The 6,637-nt window shown below is 34.1% G+C and overlaps 1 long non-coding RNA gene across 1 annotated transcript; it reads left to right on the top strand.

Moving 5' to 3' along the window:
* The first annotated feature begins 2,217 nt into the window (after positions 1–2,217).
* Positions 2,218–5,803, top strand: LOC110867765. Its single transcript, XR_002551868.2, has 4 exons — positions 2,218–2,510; positions 3,332–3,396; positions 3,538–3,726; positions 5,507–5,803. It is a non-coding gene; the product is annotated as an uncharacterized LOC110867765 (long non-coding RNA).
* The last annotated feature ends 834 nt before the right edge of the window (positions 5,804–6,637 follow it).

Below are 6,637 nucleotides of genomic sequence, written 5' to 3'. Positions count from 1 at the left end.
CACTGCGTGATTTCTTTCAGTTCGGTGACCTTTCCATCCGGATCAAGAAACGCAATCTGATTGTGCCGCTTCTCGGACATCATCTGCTCTTCGGATTTGTTTTCCTTCTTAGTAGCGGGCTTGCGCTTTCGCTCTTCCGGGGCCATCTGAATTCAAAGACTTCCACAATAAGTCATAATAACATAACATATGCATTAGACATGTGTTAGTAATAGTTCAAGTATCAACTGGACAAATATCGTACAATTTCACATCTACTGTGAAAAGGCACCATAACATGAAAATTCACTAAGTCCTGGACGACGAAACTCTATTATCTCAACGAAACTCCCTTATTAACGGCGAAACTCCCTTGGTCAAACAAAGTCAGAGTTGACTGTTGACCAGTGGAGTTTCGTCGATGTCACAGGTAGATTCGTCATCAACAGTTTGAAGAAACTTAGTTTCGTCGAAAAGTTTTGAAGAAACTCAGTTTCGCCGTTCAAGGATCGAAGAAACTCAGTTTCATCGTTAATGATTGAAGAAACATAGAGTTACATCGTCGAGGTTTGATGGAACTCCAGTTTTGTCGTCCAAGGTTTGATAAAACTCAGTTTCGTCGCAATTAGAAGTTACGTCGATTTGGGGGATTCAAATATTTAGGGTTTCGCCGTTTTGGGGGTTTTCCAAATTCAAGGTAGTTTCGTCGTCTGTTGATTTATCGATGATCGATTCAAACAAACAACCCAAATTTTGACTTATTGTTTATACCCAGATCAACTAAAAACAGCCTAAACTATAAATCCGACATCCTTTTGACCGTAAACCCACCCAAAAGTTAAACATTCATCAAAACCCAAATCCCCTGTTTTAGTGTTTCAAAAACCCAAACCCCACTAGTAGAAAATAGACCTAATGCAACTTTTTAGAAGCAACCTTTTATAAAAAAAAGTTGCATTTAACTCTAATGCAACTTCGTGAACATAAAAGTTGCATTAGAAGATCTACTGCAACCCTTTTTCATAAAAAGTTGCAAAAATACTTTAAATATGCAACCTTTTTATCTAAAAGTTGCAAATGTTAATAGAAATTGTAAACTTTTTCTTGAAATGTTGCAAATTTGATTGAAATTGCAACTTTTTTAGAAAGGTTGCATTGTTGACATTTGAATACAACTCTTATTTTAAAAAGGCCGCATATTAAAAGTTAAATGCAACTGGTTTTTTTTTTTTTTGAAATGTTACATTAAAGTCAGTACAGTTTCGTTTCATAATACTTTACAGATGGAAATACATTTTAGAAGTATTATATTTACAACCGAGTTCTTTTCGAGCCGAACTTTTTTTTGAGCCAGCTGTGAGCTTTTTGAACACCTCTAAACATGAGCTACCCGAACTCATAATGCATTGATTGACCCTATCTAACCATAAATGTCCCTGACTAAACGTAATTAATTATAGTTGAACATCAGTAAGCATAGCTTGACAATTGTTTATATTCAATGTCTCTAATGGTCATAATTTACCGTCAATTTCCTTAATGAACTATCATTTACCCTAATTGATTACCCGTGACCCTAATCGATCATCGTTGATCATAAATTGATGGTCATTAACCATAATGGACAATGAAGATAATTAAGCATCAACTACCACTACCACGATTCACCATCGCTCTCCCTCAATGATCATCAATATGTGTTACTTTTATATTATTCATCATAACAAAACATTAACTACCATAATTTGACCAAATACAATAATTAACGACCCTAATTACCATTTATCACAGTTAACAATCAATGACCCTAATCAAATACCTTGCCCCAATTTACCGAACAAAGTTTTACTTTCACCCACTAACACGACTTGTTGACTCTTTCCGGCTCTAGGTCATTTCCTCTATCCAATTCAGCACACACTAATCTATTTATTTCCAGCCCTAGGTTATTTCTGACCCTTATACTTTTCTTCTTTTTACATTTTTCGTTTGATGTTTAGGTCTAAGTTTTGTGAGTTAAGACGCTACAACGTGGGTGTCTGATTCAACGTTTTTACGTCTACTTTTTCCTTGTACGACGGCATGTCGCAGCGCGCGGGTCCTAAGTTGACTTGGTTATTCTTTTCTATGTTTTACAATCCGGTCTAATTTTTGTACATCAATACACCGCAACGAGCCTACGTAATTCAACATTTACCTTTTGTTTCATTTAACAATCTCGCCGTAAAGCCCAATTTTTTCCCTCCTAGAATTTATGGTTTCCCACTTTCCCTCCCGTACCCGCTAAACCTTTTTCCCAATTTTTTTTTTCAATTTCCATCAAAACTGCTCCCGTTCTTGATTCCAAACCCTAACCGTGTCATTTCATTCCACAACTTCTTTCCAGAGAAAGAAACTGCAGATTCCTTTTTGCAGTGAAGATGCATAAACCATAGACGAACAACATGCTTGTTCTTTACAATATGGAATCCGGACAACATGCTCGCGAAATCCCCACTTAATCCGACCACATTAAGCTCCAATCCGTCAAGGTCTGAACTGTTCTTACTCTGTTTTATGCAATTTTGCTTTCTACCTTCTTCGTTATAATTGATTAAATTGCAATCGGAGCTTTGGTATTGATAAAAGTTGTATTCTAGGAGAGGTTGTAGGCTTTTTTAGTTATTTTTACATTTTGTATGGTACTCCATCCCGCCCCCAAAATGTCAATTTTGTGGTGGATTGACCTTGGTACTGTTCCAATCTCAACTTGATGCCATAATTTTAGATTGTGGTGTTTTTTTTGCTTTGTTCAATCTTGCACACCAAGTGTTTGATAAAAAGTCTAAGTGAGATTTCTTTGAACAGCACAAACTTATTTAATAAAAAAGCATGTTTTGTACAGAAAGTGGTTCGTGTGTGCTGTATCTTTCTTTGTTTTTTTAAACAGTAAGGCAAAGTTTACTTGGTTACTTGCTTGATATATCATGTTTGAGGAATTTAGAATTTTGATGAAGAATATTTGCTGGAAAGCTTTATGATATTGACAATATCGAAAAAGTTATTGAACGATAACTAACCATTGATATGCTCCTTGTTATGTTATGTTTATTAATTACATTTGTATTGCAGTTTCAAATGTGAGTCCCGTAGACGTGTAATGTTGTATGTTGCATAGCGCTAAATGAGGGTGCTTCTGCCATTTGTTCTATTCCTTTGTATTTCATATCGGTTAGAAACTTGATTGAAAGTTCATGATGGATCTGACTGAATAACAACGAATCATAATTGTAACAACTAGTATTTTTATATCACTAGTCTAATTGCCTAATTGCAGAACTGTAAGTGAGCTTGATCAAATTGTTTCTTGTAGGAAAAGTAAATTGATTATTCAAGTTCGTAGAAAAGTTTGGTACAAGTGTTGAAGTATCCATAATGGTAATTAGATTATGAAATTTTTATTTATTTTATTTTGTAAACTTCTATTTTCTAAATTCTAATGAACATGATATTTGTTATAATAACATTGTTAACAATATATTGCACCAAAGGTCTCCCTAACGTTTTCATTGGATTCAGATGCAACAAAAAAGAAACAATGTAGGGCATCAAATGACCATTGGTGACTAATTGAAAAAAAGCAAAGTAAGGTATCAGAAACAAAATACAAAAAAGCTAAAAAGTAGCAAAGGGGGATCAAAGAATTGATTGGTTCTTGTTGACGAGGATGATGGGATATTTCAAGGTATCAGTTTGTGAGATTTTAAGGTACGTATGTATAGTGATTTAAGTATGTCTGTTTGTTGTTTCAATATTTTTGTTATTGCTATTTGTTGATGGTATTTTATTTCATATGGCAAGATAATTGTTACTTTAGGCTGGTATAGGAAACTGTTGTAAATGAGAGAATACTTGATTCCTATTTGTATGGCTTGGTTTTAATAAGCGAAAAGCGCACCGACGCGACAAGGTCTAAAGCAAGGCGCAAAGTGCAAAGGGGTGCGCTTTTTATACATGAGGCACTCTCTATATATATAGGAAAAAATGTCCCTTTTACACTAATCTTACCCTATATATATATGTATTTCGTAAGCTTTTAGCATTCCCTAACCAAAATACAACAATAAATAAGGTTTATATATGTTTTAATATATAAATTATCTAAATGTACAACCTAAAAAGCCTAGTGTACAACATCCTGCTGCACAAAAAAGATGATGTACATGAGGCGCGTGCGCCTCACTTGAAGCGATGCCCTTTGCGCCTTAGGGAGCCTTGCGTCTAGGCGTGTTTTTTAAAACCAATTAACCAAGTTGTATGGTTAATCCTATATCAGGAAAAAGGCAGCCCCATCATAAGAAAAAAAACATTGTTGAATTTAATCCTACAAGTATATGTAAATTGGGTGTTTGTTGGAATTTAGATACACTTCAATTTTGTGCTACCTTAATATGGATTTAACTTATTTTTGTATGTATGTGTGTTTATATTAGCCATATTAATATTATGACCCTAGTTTTCAATTAGAAATATTTAACTTTTCTCTTTAGTAGATTTGAATAGACTTTTCCTTTGCCTGCTTTTCAGAATTTGACCAAAGGTATTTAGTTAAAATTATTTAATTATCGGCTTGAAATATTAACATGGAGTAGATCCACATCGAAGTAATACAAAGGGGTTTACATAAGTAGGCTACTCTTTTAGTCCTTTAAGGGTGAATCGATATAGCAAATAATTCTAAGGAACTAAACATTGTAGCCTAATAAATATGTGAAATATTCCAATAGAGATGACCCCAAATATAAATATAAGAATAATGCCAACAGACTGCCCCAACTAAAATGTAAACACACTAGTCTAATGAATCTGGTTCAATAGTGCATCACTTTCTTAAGACATACCTTGATGATATAAGAAGAGCAGGCATTAGGATCTCACTTTGGTTGACCCATTTACAAAATAAGTGAAGACTGCACCTCAGAAACACAAAAGACAAAATCCATCTATACATATAATCAAGTGCGCATGGTTAACACAACAATTAATAGTCGTAGGTGGAAACTATGATCCTACAATATTTATTTGATTGATAAGCAATCTGCACATAATGTTCATGTCACTGTAATTGGCAATCAAGTAAAGGTTGTAAGGTGGGTTGATCAAGCGGTTTGGGTAACAGGCCAAAACAAGTATTTTTTTAACATAGGGTAACACATACTCGGTCAATTTTTTAATATAGGTTAAAACATACTAGATCAGGTTGAGCTATGGGTGTTAATTGGGTATCGGGTTCTTCGGGTTGGTTCCTCGTTTTTTTTACATAGGAAATCAACTCGAATACTGAACAAACTAAGTAATATGTAATTCGGTTTCGGGTTTGTTCGAGTCGGGCAGATTGGCTGCTTTTTTCAACAAGAAATTTTATGTTATATGGTTGTTGGCTTATTGGTTGTTTTCAACAGTCATCTTGTGGTATTGTGGTATTGCTGAAATATATTGGTTAATTGATTGTTATTTTTCGTAAGTGTTTTCTTTTTCTCTTTTGAAGACAAAATAAATGACAAACTACAAACCTTCAAGCGGGAGCCTTGAAATTGAAAAACACATAGTTGCTTGAAATGTGAAAAGAAAATGAAGACTACCAGCAAAGGAAAAAATCTGAGCTAGAAACTAGGCGGAAAAATTTTCACAGCCAACATGCAAACTCTGAAGCTACGATACGTCATACTGTGAAAAACTACGTATTAGAGTACTTTGGAATCTTAGAGATGAGTAGAAGGTTTTCGTTACTTTTATTCATTGTAATTGACAGCTATATTTTAATTACATTGTTACTTTGAGGTTGGATGTATGTTTAAATTATGATATAAGATTATTTATTATATTTATGTTATTATTGTATTGGTGTAATTGAGATTCCATTCCATATAAATAGAAATTTTAGTAGTTCAAACAATGATGCTATAGAGTTGCATTTGATTATAAAAAAGGTTGCATTTAAGTGCAACAAAGGTTGCATTCTAGTGTAGTGAAGGTTGCATTTGAGTATAAAAGAAGTTGCATTTGATTATAAAAAAAGGTTGCATTAGCATGTAAAAAGGTTGCATCTTAAAAAGGTTGCTTTTGGATAGTAAATGCAACCATTTAAAAAAAGTTGCATTATCTAACAAAAAGGTTGCATTAGGTCTAATGCAACTTCACCTAATGCAGCTTTTGATAAAAGGTTGCATTAGGCCTATTGCAACCTTTTCAAGGCCTAATGCAACTTTTTACTGAAGTTGCATTAGCTTCATTTTCTTGTAGTGCCCAAATCAAGAATCAATCAATGTAATCATCCTAAATCTATCTGTTTTTATGATAAACCAAAACAAACACAAGTTTAGATCATGAATACATCAAATAAAGTTGGTCTCCGATGGTATGTCAAACAATCAGACAAGAATACAGGGTTTATAAAGTTCGAAAACATGTAGAAAACCTTTTGTATACCTTGATTTTGATTAAAAATGGAGAGAAAATGAGAGTTTTGGAGAGTCGGTAACTAGGTATGGGGGTGTAGTGTAGGAGAAGGAGAAACACTCAAGTGGTTTGAAAAAGTGGTGAAGTTGCAGACCTGGGACCCTTTATAAACCGACATACACGGCGAAACCCTATCCACGGTGAAACTCTGTTTGGGCTC

Source organism: Helianthus annuus, chromosome 7 (assembly GCF_002127325.2).
Source record: "Helianthus annuus cultivar XRQ/B chromosome 7, HanXRQr2.0-SUNRISE, whole genome shotgun sequence".
Classification (NCBI taxonomy): domain Eukaryota; kingdom Viridiplantae; phylum Streptophyta; class Magnoliopsida; order Asterales; family Asteraceae; genus Helianthus; species Helianthus annuus.
The sequence above is the reverse complement of the archived record's forward strand: the minus strand, read 5'-3'. Positions and strand labels throughout refer to the sequence as shown.